This window comes from Gopherus evgoodei, chromosome 2 (genome assembly GCF_007399415.2).
Source record: "Gopherus evgoodei ecotype Sinaloan lineage chromosome 2, rGopEvg1_v1.p, whole genome shotgun sequence".
Lineage (NCBI taxonomy): Eukaryota > Metazoa > Chordata > Testudines > Testudinidae > Gopherus > Gopherus evgoodei.
The window spans coordinates 213,177,830-213,199,970 of record NC_044323.1 but is presented as its reverse complement, the minus strand read 5'-3'; positions in this window follow the sequence as shown (position 1 = coordinate 213,199,970).

Genomic DNA, 22,141 nt, shown 5'->3' with positions numbered 1-22,141 from the left:
TCCTTTCAGCAAAATACAAATTTGAACTCCTTCCAGCCAAATACACATTTGCAAATACAGAAAACAAACATAAGCCTAACTTGCCTTATCTACCTAGTACTTACTATTCTGGACATATAAGAGACTGTATCAGAGAGATTGGAGAGAACCCTGGTTACACGTCTGGTCACTCTCAGAACCCAGAGAGAACAACAACCAAACAGTAACAGCACACACACAGACTTCCCTTCCTCAAGATTTGAAAGTATCCTGTCCCCTGATTGGTCCTCTGGTCAGGTGACAGCCAGGCTCACTGAACTTCTTAACCCTTTACAGTCAAAAGAGACATGAAGTACTCTTGTTCTATTAACCCTTAACTATCTGTTTATGACAAGACAATATTACTGCACTTTTGGATCTCATTCAGCCAGAGAAATTATTCCTTATTTCTGATAGGCCAGTTGTCTTAGATGCTGAGATGTTAAGGCCGGAAGAGACCATTAGACCATAGTCTAACCTCCTGTATATCACAGGCCATTAGATTTCCCCCAGTTACTCCTGAATTGAGCCCAATAACTTGTGTTTAGCTAAGGCATACCTTTCAGTCTGGATTTGAAGACACCCATCACTTCCCTTTGTAGTTTCTTCCAGTGTTTACTCCCTTTCACTCATGGGTGGTGGCTATTGTAGGCTGGAGGAGGCTGTGTCTTCTAAACAGCCAGGTGTGGCCCCGCCCACACTTTGCCCTCAGATCCCCTCCTGCTTCCGACTCTGTGGCTCCCCCTGTGATGGGCCCAGCTCAGGCTGGGGCCAGGCCACTGTCTTCCCATCCTCCGGAGTTGGGGCTGCGGTGCCACTTGCCCTCACGGTGCTCCGGGGCTGGGGGGGGGGCGGGGCTAGCCTGGGGTGGGCGTTGGCAGCCACGGGGAGGGAGCCTCTCGGCTCCGGTGGGGGGTGCAGAAGGGACAGGGCTGGGGGCTAGCCTCCCCCAGCCAGCAGTTTACACACCACCCATGTCTTTACTGTTAAAACTTTGGATCACTCTATCTGGGTGCTCCTACAGTATACATTTTCTGATATCATCCTACCTGCTCTATTCTAGTACAAAAACAAAAGCCAAACTAGGAATGAATGAAGCAGTTTGGATAAGAACCAGCCAACCCTTTGCCTGAACCTGCATCTTTAGGATCCTATTTTGATAAGACCTCAAACTTGTTTTCCTCTTTGTCCCTCAAGTTTTGTGATAGAAAATAGCTGTGGACACATTTTGTGTCTGTAATTATAAATTGAAAGTTGATGTCATTCAGCTTTCTGATTGCGCCTAGAGATCAGGTCTAGTTTATTCCACTTCTTCTGCCTCAAGACACAAAAATTGCATCAAAATAAATGTGTCTTAGCACACACCTAAATGACATCAGTGGCACATGGTCATAACAATGGACCTCACAGTCCTGGCCTACCTGTGGAAGAGAGGCTGTTAAAGACACAAGCTGTTATGGACTAATGAACTGTAACCTGGAATTCCGGGGGAGGTGGTCACCCATAGTCAAAGTAACCCAAGGAGGGACATGACGCATATTGAAATCTTGTTTTGAGAACTGGACATTCAGATAAATTCCAAGACTGCTTTCAAGGTTGTGTTGTGTTTGGGTTAATATTGTTTGGGGGAAATTCAGAAAACCTTTGGAATGGGGACTGCCATACAGTCTGGGTATTATCCTAAGGCCTGACAAAGCCTAAACCCCAGTGTAAACACATGGGCAGCTTCTTTTTTGTTGGTTCTGCATTAAGAAGTCTGTCTTTTCCCTTTGCTTTTATTTTTTGTTCCAAGTTATAGCTTCAACCAAGCTACAGATTTCTCCCTGTAACTGTAGAAAGTCCTGGATCCCAGTCATTACTTGAGAGGTGCATGTAGGCTGGGAGAGAGCACAAGGGAATCTTCATTGCCCTGTTGTCATCTCCTGATCCAGCCTTCCTCAGACGAGGGAATGTTCAAGAATGGAGCTACCACTGCAGCCTAGGCTGATAGCAATCAGCACCGCCCAGCTACTACCTGAGAAGAATGCTTTGTTCTGTTCTTTTCCTCACCCACTCTCAATTTTCCTTTTCTGGCTTCTCTTATCTGAGTTTGACTGAGGAAATTGACTGGATAAAACTAACAACTTTGGCCCCAGTCTAGGGAAGTACGTAAACATATGTTTAACTGTAAGCATCTGAGCAGTCCTATTGACTTCAAAGGGGCTGCTCGCATGCTCAGAGTTAAGCACACGCATAAGTACTTTGTGGGACTGGGGCACTTGTGCATCAGCTGATAACATTTAGGTTTTATTCCCCCTTAATATTTCCCTCATGGAAGAGCAGAGGTAAGAAAGGAAAAGTTGGTTTTCTAATTAACAGAGAGTAGGCACAAGTGAGGGGAGTGGGAATGGCGGGAAAGGATGGAGGAATATTAATGGTTTATAATATATTGATTGATTGTAATGACAATTTTATTTCTACTTACTTTAATTAATTATTCAGAGAGTCTCACCTTTAAAAAAAAAAACTAATAGTTTACCAACTTTTCATCCCAAGGGCAAAATATATGAATGAATGTTTTAAGGGGGAATATATATATAAGTAGCTATGCTGTATGTGTAAAATATATACAGCATAGCTACTTTATTAAAATGCAGAGACTGAAATGTTGGTAGGATTTGCTATGACAAAAGGCCTGTTTATTTGTGGGAGACCTAGTGCGATAAAATGACTCCTTAGCATAAGCTTAAGTGAATTAAACAGGGCCCAAGGGCCTACCCTTAGGTCAGGAATTTTGCCTTCTCATTCTATATAACAAACAGTTGACCACAGAGAGACAGGTACACTGCAAGCTTGCAAAAGTTATCATGAAACAGGTCCGGTTTGGAGGCTTTTGCACTATTTGGTAATTTAGTTACTAGCCAGTTAAATCATACACATCAATGCAGTCTTTTAAAAAATTGATTGACACAAGTGCTTAAGTCAGTGATCAGAACTAAAATTATGGACAGGCAGAATCCACATATAGATCGTGGGCAGATATAAACCTTATTATGGCCACAGAACACATGCTAATATGGTTATGCATCTGAATAGTTACATAAAGGAGAGGTATAATAGATATAGTTCCCTAAATATTGGGTTCATCAGAGTCCTGAAACAACATCTACTGGTTTGTGACCTGCTCTCTGCCAAACTCCATTGACAGACGTATATCTTTGTTTTCCACAACTCTTATGGGGATGTAAGTATGCCTCGAGTTCTGAGAGCTAGCACTGCTTTTCTTTCTGTAGATTGCCTCATTATATTAGTAAGTATACTTATTTGGTATGCAATTAAAGCTTGCATCAGTGTCTAATGTGTATTCCATCAATCTCCTAACAAGAACCTGTGCTAAATACTACTTACTACTACTAATCTTGATACAGGCACTTACAATGATTCATCAGTCTACATGCATATTCCACATTTTGGTCATATAATCACACATTTTTTATGGCTCTTGTCACACTCTGAATAACTGGAACGTTGAGAAGTATGCCTTTAACACTTGGATCAGTATGACTAGCTATTCCTTCCTCTTCACTCTCTGACATTTTCCGATTTCAGCTTGGTAGGAAACAGAGCAAGAGCCAATTCTTGTGCTATTTCCTTTCCCGTGTGGTTGTATGCTTATTCTCTTGCCTTAGCCCCGCTTGCCTGCCATTTGAGGAAAGCACATGATGAGGAGAGAGGTTACCTTTGAGAGAAAGTAGAGTAGGTGGTCACATATCTGCTAACAACAGAAGCAGAGTGACCACGTTTAAACAAGAGAAGGGGCAAAGCAGCAATAGAGAGGATTGAAATATTGATTCTAAAAGAAAGAAAAAAAATAGGACTGTTTGCTGCTCTGCGAAATAAATAATTACTCAGCCATTCTCCACAGCAGTGCCAACTCCTGAATTGTTCAAGCAGGTTGCAGCCAGCAGCCCAGACAATGTCTCAGACAGGAAACTTGATGGGAACAATGTCTGTTATTAACTCACTGAATCTGGCAGTGAAACAAAATGAGAAATCACACCTCCCCAAACCTCAATAAAGTGGTGGCTACTGCTACTATTACTGTTACTGCTAAAAATAATAGTAAGCCCATTCGTGAGGTCCACGCTTGAGAAAATCTTGTGACATCAATGGGAGTTTTGCCACTAACAAGAATTACATCTTCTTTTTTATAATGCTTTTTATTTTGGCCCTGCTTTGTTTGAACTTCAGTGCAGGAAGGATTAGGCCATCTCTAAGGAGGCAAGACAAAACTGATGAGAGTAAGTTCTACACAAAAAGTAATCTAGCAATTACTACTAAGAAAAAAAATGTAGCAGAGTTTAATACCTTAACCTTAAGAGTGGCTTATTTATGTTGTAGTAAATAATCTTTTATCATAAGAGAAATTATTCCAAGACAAACAAAGAAGTTGGGAGGAGAGTAGGATGACAGTCGGATTTGGGACTGGCCACAACCATGAAGATTACAGTGGTGGGGCCACCATAGAAGACAAACAGATGATAGAATGCCAAAGAAATTAATGCAAAGTAGTCAAGGTCAGTCAGACAGAGGCCAGACACCAACTAGATGCAAGACACTGTACACAGGGACATGACCAGGCTGGGTTTCATGGAGGAACAAAGCCATGGACAGGAATGAATAGCAACACCGTATCGCTCTTCATGTCTGCAAGCTGAGAAGAAAGAAAAAATCATAACTGCATCTTTCAGCCAAAAGTCTGTTAATTGGAGGTGTGCCAGCTGAGGAAAATATAAGGGGTGTGTGTGTGTGTGTGTGTGTGTGTGTGTGTGTGTGTGTGTGTGTGTGTGTGTGTGTGTGTGTGTGTGTGAGAGAGAGAGAGAATATAAATACAAGTTATTTTAGAAGTCACCAACTGTAACCAGCACACATTGGTATCACATATTTTCACTATTGACCTATAGCTGGGATAGGAAATAATTTCTGTAGATCCAATGCCACTGCATGATGTGGCTTGGCACATATTTACTTTTAGACGTGTAATTTCTCTTTTCCAATTGTTTTCTTATAAAAAAATAATTTCACTTGTGAATGAAGTGTGCCGACTAATGTATTCCTATGGTCTGCATTTGATGTAAATGGAGATGAACGTATGTTGTTTCAGCAGGATAAAGGGACATTATCAAAGGATTTTGTTGTAGCAAATGAAGTTTATGACCTGTGTTATACAGGAAGTCAGACTAGATGATGATAATGGTCTCTTCTGGCCTTAAGTTCTATGAATAGTTTGAATTTTTTGTCCTCTCCCTTGTTAGTAGTATTAATCGCTTCTTGGATTCTAGAAGAGAACATATTTCCTAAGTAGTTTTGTCCATTTCTGTACAGCAGACACTGAGTTTTGCCCCCAATCCTTTTGTTCTTAATGGAACTTGCACTTAACAAGGCATCCGTATTTACTTCTTTACTTCTGCACTACCATTATCCATGATGTCAGTTCAGCTGCGAGAGTATAGTTTGAGAGTTAACCTGTGCTCCCTCTGCTGGCTCTGCAGCTGCAGGATACACAACACTGTGGACTAAGGTTTTAAAAGATTCCATCTAAATATACAGCACCTTTTAGTTGCAGGCACAAGTGCACTGAAACATTTCTGAAGCACAATTTTAGGTAAAGAATGCAACAGGAAATAGAGACTTACAGTTGAATGCCTACCAAGTGTACAATTTGACATGTAAAATTCAGATTTTCAGATTATGTTGTAAAGTTTTTCCAGGATTAAGACCTGCAGATGCAGAAGTCTGCTCCTATTACTGTACATTAATCAAAGCCCTATTGCTCACACGGGCCGCAACTCGCTTTCTGTGGTGATGGGGACCCTCAAATCCTATTAATTTCATGGGACTCTGTGCATGAGTAAGGACTACTTATATGGGTAATGGTTTGCAGGAGCCAGCCCTTCACTTAAATTCTATTGAACAAAGTAAGAGCTATTCCACAGAACCTTCTTTAAAAACAAGTTGTTTTTTAAATGTGCTTGGTTACAGCTTATTTCTGTACACAGCTAAAGAAATCCAAATAAGCCATGAAGGCTGTTACATCAATATAAAGGGGACCGTACAGGGATGGCTATACCAATCTGAAGAACTTTTATAGTGATATAAATGCATCCAAACTAGGAGATTTATATCACTTTAACTATCCCAGTCTAGTTGAAGCTGTACAACTGACTAGTGCAGATGAGGCTTCTGTCCAGTAGTAAGTGTTGGCAGGATTGGGCTCTAACTCAGGCAAATACAGGACAAAAGTACAACATAGGATTCCAGTTCAGGCATAGAAGTTACAAAGGCACTGGGGAGGTGAAGTCACTGGGAGTACTTGTGGGAATAAAGTTACGCACAGGCAAGACTGGTGCTTCCTTTTGAAAAACAACTTGAACAACTGAAACAAAACAAGAGAAAAAGCATCTGGAAGAAGCAGCTAAATAGTAGTTTATAAACTGGTAATCAGGAAACAGACAAATAAATAAAACATGAAAGTGATTAAGTAAAAATATCTGGTAACGTGACAAATATTGTGTAGTTTGTGATCAGTGAAGCCGATCCAATTATTATCTAGAGTTAATAGTAATGTGCAGGACTGTATCCATTCAGAGTCTCTCTTTTCTTACCATCGTGTTTAATGATTTTTAAAATTATGTTTAGCCAGGGTGATAAGTAGACCTGGGAAAGGCCTTTTCAGTTATTTACAATTAATTTAATAAATCACCACAATAAATCTGTGTAGAAGACTTTTGGCAGCCCAGTTCTCATTTGTGACCCTTTCAGGAGGATCAACTAGCACTTCCTCATTTAGGGCCTAAATCCATAGTAGATGCTCTACATGAGGAACCCCCACTGAAGTCATGATTTATAGTATTGGTGTGTTTTCCTGTATTGGAACTTACACCAGTATAAGAAAGGTGTACAAAAATATCATTCGCCGAAAGCCAAAGTCATCATCAGTGAGTGCTCATTTCCCCTCAAGAAGTGTTGCTTAATGAAGATAAGGATTAGAGAGTTAAGCAAATAATTCATAGCGTGTGTATTTCATGAACTTGCCTATTTTCTGTTCATGAATTGTCAGAAAACAAGTTATTTTCTCAGATGGTTTTATTGTTCAAAATTATTCACTCAATTCTTTTTAAACAAATGTTGGCCTATGGAATGGTCACACAGTTTATTGTATGTATTCGATATGGGATATTCGAAATTTGAGCTGGTTATTTTGACTAGACACAGAGAACAGAAACAATAGTGCATGACTTAGATGAGGGTAAGCTTTATAACCATATTTCTAGCATGAATGCTGACCAGGATGAATTCAAAATTTGCTTTCCACTTATATATACCCAGAAACATTTACTGTATATCCCATCTGTAAACTCATTCACTAGACCATTCAATGACATGAATGCAAAAAGGAAGGGGGCAGGTGAACACAGGCAAAAGTTTATTTCTTTAGGTATTTAGTCAACTTCAGTGACAATAGTGAATATAAGCTGCCCCAGAAAGACAGCATTCACGCACTGCTGGCAGGTTTTGGACATTTGGCACCATATCAAACCCTAAGAATCTTCAAATCAGTTGTATTGGTCGACTGTGGCATATTTAATGCCACTTATAGTGCAATGAGTCTACTGGCGCTGTCAGAGGAGAAGATAGCTCCAGCATCCCGACTTATGAATGGATATGTTTCTTGAACGTGTGATTTATTAGCCTAATTTTTTTTAAACTGATTTTTTTCACCTATTAATCCTCTCACTGAGGATGTCTCGATTTCGGAGTCACTCAGTTTGAACAAGACAAGAAAAAATCATCATAGACAGGAGATGGAGGCTGCATCAGTTGCAGCAAATAGGAGGGGTTTTGCCTGAATAAGGACTGAGTCCAAACCTCAAAAGTTAGTCCTGTAAATTCAAAAGACCATGGGCCTCAAGACCCCCTGCTTTGTTATTATGTGTCAAAGTTTTTACCTTAGAAGTGAAAGAAGAAGACCCAGATTACCAAGTATAGCCAAGAAGCACATACTGTGCTTCCTCCTTCCTGAACCTGCTCCAGGCCGGGCCCAAGGGCAATCAGAGCTCAATGGGTCATAGGGACAGCTCAGCCATACTCCCTATGCTGGCAGCATGGACTGAGATGAGTTAGGAGCTGCAACAGCATTACACCACTGGAGGACCAGGGCAAACCTCCCAAGGTCAGCTACATTGGTTTTAAGGCCACAATTTGCCAGCAGAGCAGCATAAAGTACCTAGGGTGAGATTTTCACTTCTGATTCAGCTCCTGTACACCAGGTAAAAGGGATCTAAAAGCCCCAGAATCAGCCAGGGGAGAAATGCACAGGTGTAGAAACTGACTATGACAACCATGGGCTATCCTCCAAAAATTCCTTGTAAGCGCTGGTGCACGGAGTGTGCTGGGATCAGCATATGACACTGCAGAAATTCTGGGCAGTGCTGCTGTCCACTGGGCAGCCCGAAGAGGCAAACATAAAATAAAAGCCCTCCCCCAAGGATGTCTAAATTACCAGAGAGGCTGTAACAGAGTAGAAACGAGGGTGCAAAGGTGGCTTGCAACCGCTTCTGACCCCCTTTCTGCTGGACTGCACATTCTCTGCTGCCCTCTAAGGCCATGTCTATACTGCAGCTGAAAGATAATTCCCAGCTCAGGTATACGTGCATGCACTAGTTCTGCTCGAGTTAGCATGTGAAAAGTGCATGTGAGCAGAGCATCATGGATGTCGGCTCAGGCTGGCCATCTGAGTACAACCCCATCTGAGACTAGGTACATACTCGTGTGGTTAGCCTGAGCCACTGCAGCCACACGGCTATTTTCAGCATTCTAGCGCACATACTTCTACCCGTGCTGGGAATTACACCTCCCAGCTGCAGAGTAGACACACCATGTGAAGCACAAAGCAGAATCTCATCCTAATCATTTTAAAGAGTGAGGGTCAAAAACTCAATGATTGCAAAGTGGTGCAGCTCCACTCTAGCCCTGAGTTTCCCATCATCCATTCCATACAGGCAAAAGTCTGCCCTCAGTTACCCGAGTATAAATCAATTACCCTGGTGTCATTCCATTAAAGTCCATGAAGTAACCCCAGATTTACAAAAAGAGCAGAATCTAGCTCAATTTTGTCTTTTGTGTACACCCCCCACCTTATATATAACCCCCCATTTTTCTCTAAATGCTCTAACTCTATTGGCCATGCTCCACTATGTACATTTTATCTTCTTGTTTCTGTTTGTCTAACTTCTGTGTCTGCATTCCTTTGGGGGTAAGGGCCCATTATTTGTTTGGCGCGGACCTGCCACTACACAGCACTATGGCAATATAGCCCTATATAAGAGCAAGTCTTCATTTCTGACTCAGTCTTCCTGCAAACAGACTAGTAATGACTTCAGTTTGCACGAGAAAGAACAGCATAAAAAGCCGAATAAAGACCCGTGATTGCGCTTAAGATGATTCATTACCGTGTGTGGAAGGAATGAGTTCGGTGTTCTGACACGATCTGGTGCTACTGAGCTGGTGAACAAATGAACAGGGTTACCTCAAGTAAGGAGGAGCATGGTGCACTATGATCTTCTGGAGTTTAAGAAAAAGGAGTTCGAAAACAGGGAAAATGTTTCTGTGAAGAAAAGTGTTGTCAAAAAAATGGAAGATTACCCAACAGAATCTGACTAATGGGTTTCAGGGTACCCTATGCAGCTCTAGTCACTGGTAATTAGCAATTTGGAAAGTCTTCTTGGTAAAGGTTTGAAATGGCCCCTCCTTTGTCAGGCTTGGATGTGTAAGAGGCCTAAAGGGCCTGAATTTACTCCAGTGGTTGCCAGCCTATGCTGGGCAGAAGTTTCTGGTCATGCGGATGACCCCTTTTGAGTTTTTTCAAAATAAGAAACTGAGCCAGGGTCTCCATCTACTTGGCCGTGAAGCTCATAAAGGCTGAAATAGTTTCTAAGGTTATGCTGACTCCTTGCATTGGTCTCAGCAAGCCAGGAAAATAAATAAAAGTGCAGAAGGCCTTTGGGAAGTTTTTGGCATAGGTAGGCTCCTGGGGCAAAACTGTCCCCAAAATGGAGGGCTTATCCATTACTTAAGTCTTGTGTTAAGGATTTAAGCAGAGCATTTGGCCATGTGCTGTGAGCATTTACTCCCTTGAAGAGAGATTGAGGTAAGCAAGCATAAGCTTGATAGGGACTAACAGGACAAAAAAGAGGCTAGTCTTATTTTTAAGGTGGTATATATCATGCTAAAACAATACTTTGCTTAAATTAGAAGAGGGCCTTCTGAACCTGATGGCACTGCAACTACTAGCAAGAGTCTCATTGATTTTCATGGAAATGAGTCAAGTCCTGTTCACTTAAACAAAAAAATCACAGTTGAACATCAAAATAAAAAAGAAACTGGGGGAAGGGAGTAAGAGAGAGCCATCAAAGAGGTCAAACTAAAAATAAAACTGTTAATTGCAGAGTTGTTTCAAGATATTGTTCTGCTGTCAGGACAGAGGGGATGTGAAAATGAGTGAGGGAAAGGAACAGGAGTACTTGTGGCAACTTAGAGACTAACAAATTTATTTGAGCATAAGCTTTCATGGGCTACCGCCCCCTTCATTGGATCCTTTTGCAGATACAGACTAACATGGCTGCTACTCTGAAACCTGTCTTTGAGTGAGGGAAGTTTCCCAGTGGGTCTTCCTGAAGATTTACATAACTGCTTCTAAGGAAGAGAGGCAGGGAGAAAACTACCCTGGGCCCATAGGAAGTTGAACAAACTGTATGGGCACAAGTGAGTGTGCAGTGTAAAGACAGAGAAATGCAGGAGTTTGGGGAATTAAGAGTTTTTTTCCTAAAATTCTAAACTCTACATGCTAGCTGCAAACAATCCCTGCTCATGCATACTACCCTGACATACTTACATAAGGGCAGGTTAATGCCCTAGGTAAATTATTGCCAGTACTGCTTTACACTACCTGATTCACTGCTCCCTGGAACAGTTTATTACATCATTCCTAGGACTCTACCATAAGTCAAGTGATCATGCCTCCCAACTGGTATTAACAACACAACCAACAGTTGAGTGAAGCAATATGACACCCCCTCCCTCACTTCCCACCAGCCAATATTGACTTGCTTGCTCTCCTTTGTCTCTTGCGGTATTACTATGTGGCGTCCATTCCTTGCTCTACTAAAGATCAAAGGGAACAAGAATAAACATCTCCATCTTTTCTTCTAACATTCTGTCTAATATCCATGGTATTTTTATTGTGGAGAGGAGCGATTTGTAAGAAGAAATGAAAATCTATAGTGTGTCAACTCATAGAGGCTAATGATGTTTATACAGACATACCACACTGATGGAATAGTCTCAACATTCCCTACACTGTGTAGAAAAAAAAAAAAAAAGAGTAAGAGGAGTGACCCAATCCTCCCCTCCCCCGCCTCTTTCCTGCTCAGCAACCTGTACTTGACCCTCCCGAGCCTGGCTCTGCTCAGCCTCCATCCCGCCCAGCCGGAGCCAGAACACTGATACCAGGCAGCTGATGCTCTGCCTCATCCAAAACACACACTTCTTGAAAACACACACCCACTGCATACTTTGGGGGAGTGGGGGGAGGAGAAATACCCACCTTCTGTATTGCAACTTCAGTGAATTTTCACTTGCTCTTGGAAACAATTGGACAGGATGTACTGTGCTGCTGCTGTTTGCCAAATGCTACAAGTGTTAGGAGAAGCTGGTCCACTTCAGTGTGAATATTTTGAATGCCTGGTGGGGGGCGGGGGTGAGAAGCAAAGACGAACTGGGGGATGTTCGGCCAAAAAATGTCAAGCCTAGATGTGTATGGTTAGGCACTCAAATGCCTGTTTAAGCACCTGGCCTTATTTTTCAAAGGCCCTGAGCCTTCCCAGCTGACTGAAGAAAATAGGAATTGTAGGTGTTCGGCAACCTCTGGAAGTCCAGCCATTGATATTTTCTTCTATTATTAGACATTTGCATTACTGTAGCAGCTAGGAGCCCTAGTCATGGACTCGGGGTGCTGGAACAATTTATATAGTGGGGGTGCTGAGAGCCATTGAACTAAACTGTAATAAACCTTGTCTATGATGGAAACCACTTCAAGCCAGGGGGCGCTGCAGCACCCCCCTCCCCTACACGCTTAGTTCCAGCACCTATTCATGGACCATTGTGCTGGGTGCTGTAGACATACAGAACAGAGACAGTTTTTCAGACGTGGGCCACAAAGAGGCCAACATTTTCCAAGCTGGGTGCCTAAAGTTAGCTACAGATTTAAGTGTCTGACATTAGGCACCTAAGTTTGACAAGGCTATCTTGTTGTTGAAGGTGTGAATGATACTGAAAAAACACTTTTATTGTGGTTGTGCCTATATGCTCACTGGATTGGGGACCCACTGTGCCGTACAAAGATATAGTAAGTGGCAGTCCCCACTCCAAAGAGCTTGCAGACAACACAGTTACAGAGCAAGCAAAGGAACACGACAGTCTGCAACATGGTTTGTTCTTCTGTCAAGCAAAGAAGGCCTAGAACTCATAAGGAATTTGTGACCCTGCTAAATTTGAAGTATAAACCATCTTGTAATGGATGGCAATGGTCATTTTTCAGTCAACTGATATTTTTAAGCCTACCCATGCTTCCTTTCTCCTCTCCCTTTCATGATGAGCATTCTGAAGACTTGAGACTGCTGCGTGCCCTCAACTCTCCCCAATGTCAAAGGAAGCCAACAGCATTCAGCACTGGTAAAGATCAAGGGCTTGTCTACATCACAAAGTTGCAGCGCTGGTGAGGGGGTTACAGCGCTGCAACTTAGGAGGTGTACACATCTGCAGGGCATCACCAGCGCTGCAACTCCCTGTTTGCAGCGCTGGCCGTACTCCCGTTTTGTCTCGGGTGTAGAGGATCCAGCGCTGGTGATCCAGCGCTGGTAATCAAGTGTAGACACTTACCAGCGCTTTTCTTGACCTCCGTGGAATAAGCAGGTATCCCAGCATACCTGAGGAAGCGTCTGGTAATCAAGCAGGTCTCCTTCCCCGGTTTGCAGGGGGGTTCGGGGAACGCGAGAGCAAACCGCGGCGAAGCTGGTCTCCTTCCCCGGTTTGCTCTCGCGTTCCCCGAACCCCCCTTGAAGCCGCCCAACAGCGCTGCAGTGTGGCCACATCTAACGCCATTTGCAGCGCTGGTTGCTGTAAGTGTGGCCATTCTGCAGCGCTGGCCCTATACAGCTGTACTAATACAGCTGTAACAACCAGCGCTGCAAAATTGTAGATGTAGACATACCCCAAGTCTTTAATCATCAACACTACATTCCAAAGCCCTGCAGGCTTTTGCATGAAGATCTCCTATTCAGCTACTGATCAGGCCCGCCCCTCATTAGTGTGTGAGGACTGATTAGATCACATGCAGTGATAAGATAGCTCTCCAAGTCATACACCAAATTAAGACCCAAAATAGATTGCAAGAAGAATATAAAGAAAAAGATGCTGATGTCTGCGAGAGCTTTGAAAAGCCCACTTGTCAGACAAGTTTTCATCTTTAAAAACAATAACGTAACTTATTCAATGTGCTTACAATGTTTTCTAACCCCTGCTCATAGAACTACTTTTGGTATCAGAATTTAAAGTGGTTGATTACAGAGGTACCTATGGTACACTGGTGAAACTTTTATCCTCAACCCTTATAGTCAGGGATGATGATCATGTCACTCATGAGATATGGATTCCATTGTCTCCTGTATCTTTGAACGCGACCACAACATAGCACTATGAATATCACGGGATATTTGCCAACTCAGATCTCTGAATATTTTTGTGGATTTAATGGAGAATCATCCTGCAAAACTCTATTTTTCTGTGTCTGGGCCTTTCCTGCCTAGGGGGTAGCTTTTAATCAATAAATACACACACTTCACTTGGGCCACTTTCTACATTTCTATTCAAAGTCCTCAGACAGGGCCAGTGCAAAAGAAGAAATTTCATTCTGTGCCTGAAATTGAAAAGATGAATAGAGACGTAAGTGCCAATTATTTTCTTCCCCTTCTCCTAATAAAAATGAGTTAAATTCAGATTTGTGTTCATTCCAATCTCTGTAGACAACTCCCAGATGTTATGATTGCACAGAAGATGGAGGACTTCTTCCTGCCATAAGCAGATATTCTTTATTCTGTAAGCCAGTCAAGCCACTTCAAAACTTAGAAGTCTCCATTAAGCTGACATCCATAAGTTTCACCCTGTGTGAGTGGCACATGAATCCTTTTATGAAGGGCATTAATATGAGAGCTTTTTTGTGCGGGGGCTGGGGAGCATTGGACAAATACACAGAAAATTGTGGCAATGGCACCCAGAGACCCTTTTTTACTCCTGTTCATTAGTTACCATGTGTCAGATTAGAATGGAGCTGCCTTCAAAATGTATTGTAGCAACGTTCCTGCTATAAGGACTTTGATTCAAAGGGTAGAAGTCTTCTGCTTTCTCCATTCTTTTACATGTAGGTGTTAAAGAGTGGAATGGTTACCATGTGCCTGAGATAGTGTAATGGTTATTTAATGTTTATCTTTCCTTCTGCTTTTGTTTAAAACAAAGGGTACATCAGTTTTTACTTTAGTTACCATTACCCTAATGCATCTCATCATTTGAGATCCTATAGCTGACATAAGAAAGCACATTTCATAGGCAGCACTAACCCCTGGTTGCTCTGTATATTGTTGCTGTGATGCTCGTAGTTTCCCCAGACCAGCTGTTCCAAAACTAAGGGTTCTCCAGCCTGCAGAGCAACACTATATTGTGTAGTTTCTTTCCAAAATTAAAAGGGAGGGAAGCAAAAATTATTCCCTGCAGGCTTTTATTGCTCTGTGTCCAAAAGAGACAGTGGATATCTTGAATCATATGGAAGGACAATTAAAATACTGTAGTTAAAGACTGTGCTCCCACGTAGCCACTGCTACAACCCATAGCTTGAAATATTATAGCAGTCACAGGCCACTGAATCTCAACCAAGCTGAGTGTATGGCCATGAGATTTATGTAGCATCATGCATGTGGACTGCCACCTGTGATCTTTTGTGCAGATTGCAATGCTCCGTGGCAGATAAGGTAGAACCACCACTTTGGAATCATTGTCCTGTACCACAGAGCTACAGTGATTTCACTTCAGTGCCCATAGACTGAGCAGGATTCTGTACTGAGTGCTCAATTTGGGAACTGCAACCATTATTCACATGAGCTGTAGCCAGCACTACTCGGCATGATTTCATGTTCTGGAGTTTAGGCCCTAAACTTATATTGATAAGGGAAAACCTATAAAATATTCTGACATTTCAGGGTTGTACAGGTATTGCTCAAGTGTCAAATAACCCTATTCTGAAAACAGCCACTCATAAACTAGCTGACATTCAGCTAAGTTGAAGTACTCTGTAAAAGGACTTAAAAATATATCAGTAAAGGTCCCAGTTCTCCAATTCTTACGCATATTGTGTAACATCTACTTTTATGATCAGTCCCACTGCAATCCCATACAGGCCATAAATGAATAGCCTTGATTTTCTCACATCTATTGAACTTGATAAAATCCCTGTGCCTTTTTCCTATGTTGCAAGGCAAATTCACCCTGGACAAGGAATTAAACAAGCCACAGACACCAGACCAAAAACACCTTGTTAGAGAAAGACTCAAGCATTTCATTTCTCCCCATCCTAAAACCTTGTTAAGAAGCTGCATACTGCATGGGGAAATATGATGGCTGCATGCTCAGGTTAAGGAGTACATTATTTTTGACCTCTCTTTCCCCCCAATTTTTCGTCATTATTACCTTTGTTTTCTCTTCCTCTCACTACAAGTTCAGAAGCTCAATTGTAACGTAAGTTGTTGACATTATACATTTGCCAAGTTTTGGTATTTCAGTGTTCATACAGCTCTTGTTTCATTCAGTTTCCCCTGTGTGCTTTATCCTTTTTACCTTTGGTCTTATTAATGTGATTGCCTTGTGACAGCATTTTCTGGAATATGTACAGGAGGGCTGGAACAGCCGCTTAATGCTTACATCTGATCTGAACGATACCATAGCTCAGCAGGAGAGTGAAGAACCTCATGTTACCATCCTACTCTTACCACACACTCCTGGATCAGCTATTCTCCTCACCAGTGACACTGATACCTTCACCTGGACTAGCTCCAGGAATCTCCACAAAGAACTTACAAGGTATCATGGTGAAACTGAACTCCCATCTCTCTAAAGGGGTTCAAAATTCTTTTTCTTCTGTTTATTTCTCCTTTATCCCACTGACAAGGAATTGTCAACATACAGTCATGATCTAAATACACAGATAAATAACACATGGATAAAGACTCATTCAAATATAGTTTAGGAATACACACATACTGTAGTCAGGCACACTATGCTCTACACATACTCTATTCTATGGCAGACTCTTTCAAAGAGTTATTATAGTCTTCTGGAAATACCGCCTCTGGATTCTTGTTCCCCAACAATTTCCATCTCTAGCTTTGCACTGAACCCTCTGCATTCTGGGAGAGAACTTCAAGAATTTAATCAATATTGTTCTGAATACTCCTATACTGCAGACACTGATCAATAAAGCTCATACTTAATCATGCTCTATACCTATATAGTTTTAACGCTTTGATTTAAGTGGGTCCTTGGTAACCTGGGAGATATAATTAATTATATCTGTCATAAGAGCTCAGATTCTGGGAGCCATTCAAGGCATTTCCTTTTCCATAGATTTGTTTCCTCTCAGAGAAATTTGCTGAAGTAATACCTTCCTCCACTCCATTGCTCTCCACTTAATTTTAAAGGCGCTGTTAACCTGGGGATGCCCCTCTTAATCCTTACATCCAGAAACACAGCACAATATTAAGAAAGAGTTAAGCAATTAATTTATAATTTTGAAAGTCTTCTCTAATCCTGCTTTCCAGTTTAACATTCATGTCCCCACATATTGTATACACACCACTTTTCGTCCTTTATCTCTTCCCATTTCTAAATATTTTACTAGGGTTTTGTTTTATACAGCTGAGAGGAATGCTGCTTTGATAAAAACAGCCACTATAATCTCCTTAGGCTGCGTTTGCCTGGACCTCACTCTTCATCTGCAGCTTTTAAACAAAAATCTTTACTAGATGAAAATAAAGACGGTGAATTTCAATGGTACATTTTAATAATTCATAAATCAAATGAAGTTCAAACAGGTTCAAAGTTTAAAAGTTTAAAAGTTTTGCTGAAGCTTTGGAGTTTAAACTGTCAGACTTTGACAAAAAACTTTTCCTGTCTGGAATAGTTAAGATTGTTAAACTATATTACATACATAGCTATTGCTACATCTTTTTTAACCCAAAAAAGCTGTCCAAGAAAGTATTGGTATTACAGTTTTCCATATACTTTATATTGCAAATGTAATATTTGTAACGTATCAATACAGTAGAGATCATAACTATGTAGCATGGATGTACTATAAATGTTTTTAGAACCCAATTATATTTTTCAGCAAGAAATAATTCCACTTATTAATGTTGCTATATACTAGGGTAGGAAGGGTCGTACTAGGAGTTTGACTTGGAGACCCTGCATGGACTGAGAAGTAATCTTGAAGTTGTCCTCGTGCTAGAAGACCAAGTCAAATGGACATTGTAAAAGAAGAGGTCTGAGGAAAATATAGAAGAGTCATGACTGAAGAGAGTAAATTACATGTACTATGGTCTTTTGAAAACACTGAGGGCCTCATTCTGTTCTCTGTTAGACCAATGTAAAAGTCAGGATTAACACAATTGAAGCCAATGGGTCTAAATCTGATCTCATTTACACTGATGTAATCCTGTTACCTTCATTTCAGCATCTCATGATTTACACTGATGCAAGATCAGTCTCAAAAGATTAATCTAATTTATAAAAGTTTAAAATATTTTAGCCTAATTTTTCCCAGGGGCATTAGCTAAAGAACATTGTAGCGCAGTGCAATCTAATGCATACAAATAAATAGCACTTTATGTAGACTTACATCCAAATACAGGACCAGATCCCCAGGGGGCATGAATTGACTTCAATGGAGCTATGCCAATGGACACTAGTTGAGGATCTGGCCCAAAACATTATATATATATACACACACACATGCCACAACTATTAACACAGAATTAAACACCTTCTCTTTGTCTGTCTACTACTATCATTTTAACCAAGGTGGGTGAGGTGATATGTTCTCTCTTCAACAGAAGTTGGCCCAATAAAGAAATGTTTGAGCTCATGCAGAGCTCTTCTTCAGCCAGATCCCAAGAACAGCTCTGTGTAAGCTCAAACTTTTCTCTGTCTCCAACAGAAGCTGGTCCAATAAAAGATTTACCTCACCCACCTTTATCTCTAATATCCTGGGACCAACATTGCTACAACACTGCATACAGTAATTGACATTACATTTGTCACTTCTAATCTTTAAAGTGACTTGTAAAAGATACTGTATTAACAGGTCTGGAAAGTTAAGTAAGCCATCTGTCATGGTATAATAATAAGTATTAATGGATTTAATTGATGACTGTCTGTAGCATAGGTTAAGTGGAAATAGGCATTATATGTGCATTAATTCTTTGGTAAGCTGGGAGTGGGATAAAGTGAAGCAGGAGGAGAGAATCTACACCTTTAATTATAGCATAGGCTGGAAACAAGAAGTATAGCCATAAGTCCATTTCCATAGACAGTTTTGGTTCTCATATGAAATCTATTTTGTGGTAGTTAGAAGGTACCCTTCCACCCACAAAGAGTTCTCTGCCCCTTTGATACTAGAGTCTTGCCAATATGTAAAGGGAAGCTTTGTGCAGCTAAGTCACTTTTCTGCTATCTGTCTCACCTTAGACGAAGGTGCATCACAGCAAAGAACAGTTTGCTTCCATCCTACACTAGTAGCATTTTTTCCCCTGCAGGACCCATTGGAATAGCATGGAAATAAGCTGCAATATTTGCTTAAATTTTGTTGTATTGGTGAACATTCCTGCCATTTGGAGAAAGTGAGCACAGTCAAAGTCATTGTAAAAGGCAAATAGATATTTGTGGCAAATAAAAGTCATCACAATGACATTGGTTAGTAGCGAGACTTGCCCATATTATAACCCTACCACATTTCCATGTAGTTTAGCACAAGTTTCTTTTTTCTGAGTTCAAAACTTAACTCTAGAACCTTAATATTACAAGTTTTAGAAGCATTGGTGGAAATAATAATGTTGACAAGTAGTAGTCATCTCTGATTGAGACACAATGCAGCTAACACAATAAGACTATGGGCCCTTTCCATCACTGGGTGCAGCCACTGTCAAATTTTCCCCTTGTTGTTTGAGTAGTTTAACCACCTGGCTAAACAAAAAACAAAACAAAACCCAACCCCTTCTGGGGTAAACAGAAACCCAATGAACTTCTAACGACAAACGTGGCTTCCATCATGCTATTCACTGTCCAGTCCCTCTCTAGACCACACCTCTCCATGGATTGCTTCTTACCCTTCTATTTACCTGCTTCTTCATTGTCCTCTTGGGTTTTTTGTCTGGTGAGGCAGAGTTTGCTGCTGCACAGGAGGAAGAGCACACAGGACTACTTAAGGAGAGGGTATGTATGTCCCCACAACAGGTCTTTTCTCTTCCCAGGTCTTTCTAACTGGTGAAAAGGAAACTCACTCCTTTCCCAGCATACCTTGCTGCCCAGCCTACAGCTCCATGGTCAATCTGCATAACAAATCACAGAAAGCTTTGGTTCTTGACTGAACCAGGAAAAGGTCCAGTGTTGGACTCTGAACCCCTCTTAAGGAATCAGCTTGCCCTATGATAGCCCAGTCTTACAAATACTTAAGCAAGTGAATAGCTTTACTTACATGAGGAGTCCCAATGAAGTTACCCACATGAAGAGACCCACTTGCTTAATTGTTTGCAGCATTGGGACTGGCCCTATAACAGCATAATAGTATCAATAAGCCTAGGATTAAATATAATCATGAGAGACAGAAAGCCTTCAAGAACAATCACATGAATGAGTCCACCTCAACATGCAGAACTCAAAAGAACCCCATCACTATTATAAGTTTGCAGGATGCACATATAAAATTAAATAAATACATCAAATAAAATCCCTATGTTACTATGGGTAGTGGGGAAAACTCCATAAAAATCTTGATTCTTTGCTCTGGGTTGGCTCCAGGCCTCACTACATAATGATACTGTTTTCTTCTGTGGCAACATTGCCCACACTTAATTGCCATTCAAAGCAATTTATAGAAGCTGTTGAGGTCATTAGCTCTATTTGCTTAAGAGACGCCCAGTACTGGAATTGCTCAAGGAGCATATTGCAGGTTAGGACTGTAGAGTATTGACAGAGCTGAGGGAGAATCCTTGCATGGTGACATTAACCAGGTGCTATTAGCCCTACATATTTATAAGCCCCAAACTACCTCCCACAAATCTAGAAAAAGGGGAGGTAGAAAGCAAACCTGTACAATCTTTACACTCAGAGCAGCTGGGGAAGGGGATTGGGGAAAGATGGCTCCCCTGATCATCGAGCCTAAATTACACCAGCTGAAGTGCTCTCCTAGAGACAGTCACTAGCTGAAGATCAGACAGAGCATTGTGTGCACTGGCCCAATCTGCAAGACACCTTCCAAGACATGGGACAGTGAGGAACATGGAGCCAACGAAGCTAGCTTTCTGCCCCTCCCCTGCCCAAGAGGATCCCCTTACACCAGGGGAATCTCCAGGGGCTTCTCTAGCACAGCTTTCTGGCTGAGCAGCACAAAGGGTGTGATGTTCTGGTCTGCTGTGCCCAGGTGAAAAATTATTAAAGTTGAAAATCAATGGAGGATAGTGCCCATGAATATTAAGGTCAAGGTACTAAACAGCAGACACTTCTTGTAAAATGATTCTTCTATGTTCTGTAAGCCATGGCTCACAGAACAAAAAGTGGACAATGGACTTGGCAAGGGGATTTCTCAGAATACTTCAGTAACTCAGCAACACATTTCCTGGTATTTTTTAAAAAAGGTACTATGAAACCATGAATGTAGAGGGGATGAATCATATGAAAGTCACTCTGTTTTGCTTTGATATTGCATATAGAATGCTGAGAGAATTCAGGATTTGCCTCTGTTATGTTCACTGAGATCTTATATATTAATGCATTATTCAACCCTCTCCCCCCCCCATCCACAAATGCATCACATGGCTGGAAAATTCTTCAAATGAAGCCTTTGTCATCTATGTTACTTTGCCATCCCTTTTCCAGTGGTCAGGTAGCAATTTGCTGCCATAGATGAATCTTTCAAGAAACTCATATGTCCTGCCAAAAAAAATATTAAGTTTAGATATGATGGTGCACCAAAAACCCGAGAGTACAAGCGACATTGGGTTAAAAAGACCCACCTCTGTTCCCTATGAACACTATTTCATAGACAACTACATAATTAGCTTCACAAGGGAAAAAAAACAGAGTATGATGATTTAAAAAGTGTATTTCAATGAAAATAGACAGGAATGAGTTAAGCTGTGTCTTAATGACAATTTGCTATTATTTTTAAGTTGCCTTTTCCCCTGCTTGTGTGACTTTTCATTTAGAAAGTGAGAGTCCTGCAGCCAAAAACTTCCTAAAATTTGAGTTGGTATGGTTTTAAAGGTTCCCTTTTGATGATAATTAGCCTTTAATTGCAGGCATGAGACTTTAATTGTCTTGAGCAAGGTATACTGTACAGCTCTGTCCATAACCATATTCAAATATTGTTCCACCTGTTTTGAAAGATATTTATTGACACTTAAGCAATTTAAGCAAGGTCATAGACCTTTAAAAAAAAAAGTCCCTTGCTGGAAAATTTTATTGTCCATGGTACACTGTTTGACTAAAAGAATTAGCTTCCTCTAACACTACTTAACTGACAATGTCAATTTAGCAATAATATCAAGTTATTTAAAAGAAAAAAATTGCTTCAAACTGATGAGCCTAAACAAAACTTATTAGATAGCTAAATTAGATACTTATATGGCCCCCACTCATCACCATAGTATCTGAGACCCTCACAATCCTTGATGTATTTATCTTCTGTGAGATAGTATTGTCCTTT